The following is an 844-nucleotide window of genomic DNA, read 5'->3' as shown; positions in this document are numbered from 1 at the left end:
GGGTGTGTTGGGGGGTACGGGAGTGTGCTGGGGTGTACTGGGGCACGCCGAGGTGTGCTGGGCCGGGTTGGAGTGTGCTGGGATATATTGGGGTGTGCTGGGATGAGCTGGGGTGTGCTGGGATGTACTGGGATGAGCCGGGGTGTGCTGGGATGTCCTGGAGTGTATCAGGGTGTGCTGGGAAGAGCTGAGGTACATGGCAGAGGGGGGTCTGTGTGTGCCATGGGGAGAGCTGGAATGCCCTGTCAGAGATGCCACCACCATGGGATGGGACATGGAAGCTCCCCCCAGCTCCTCCCGAACCCCGGTGCTGCTGCCAGGGGCCTGGAAAAGAAGAAACCTCTGTGACCTATGTGGGGGGTGATCTTATCTCCGGTCCCTCTCAAACTGAGAGGGACTGAGGGGTGTATATGTCCCAGGAACACGGTCCTGGGGCTCCCAGAAACATATATGTCCCAGGAACATGGTCCTGGGGCCATTCTGGTGTTACCCTGCCTTGGGCTGCAGGAGAGGCAGGAGCTTCAAGGGCTGTGGTGTCTCCCTGCAGAAAACGACCCCCCGGGAGCGGACGGCCACCTCCAAGTCACGCGGGGAGAAGTCCCGGCCACCCACCGTCCCTGTCACCCGAGCCGACATTGTCCCCGGGCGCCTGCCTGAGGAGGAATGGCTCTCCCTGATCAGGGCTGAGCAGAGGGATGAGGACATCGGGGACATCCTCGCAGAGCTCTTGGGCCGCGTGATGGACGAGTGCTGCAAAGCCTACGTGGCTCAGCAGGTGAGCATGCCCAAGCCCTGCTTTTGGGGCAAGCATGGGTCCCTTGCAGCCCCAGCTCTGTGGCGTGGG

The sequence above is a fragment of the Calidris pugnax genome, unplaced genomic scaffold (assembly GCF_001431845.1).
Source record: "Calidris pugnax isolate Ruff unplaced genomic scaffold, ASM143184v1 scaffold15, whole genome shotgun sequence".
In the NCBI taxonomy this organism is placed as follows: domain Eukaryota; kingdom Metazoa; phylum Chordata; class Aves; order Charadriiformes; family Scolopacidae; genus Calidris; species Calidris pugnax.
This window is presented reverse-complemented; position numbering follows the sequence as displayed.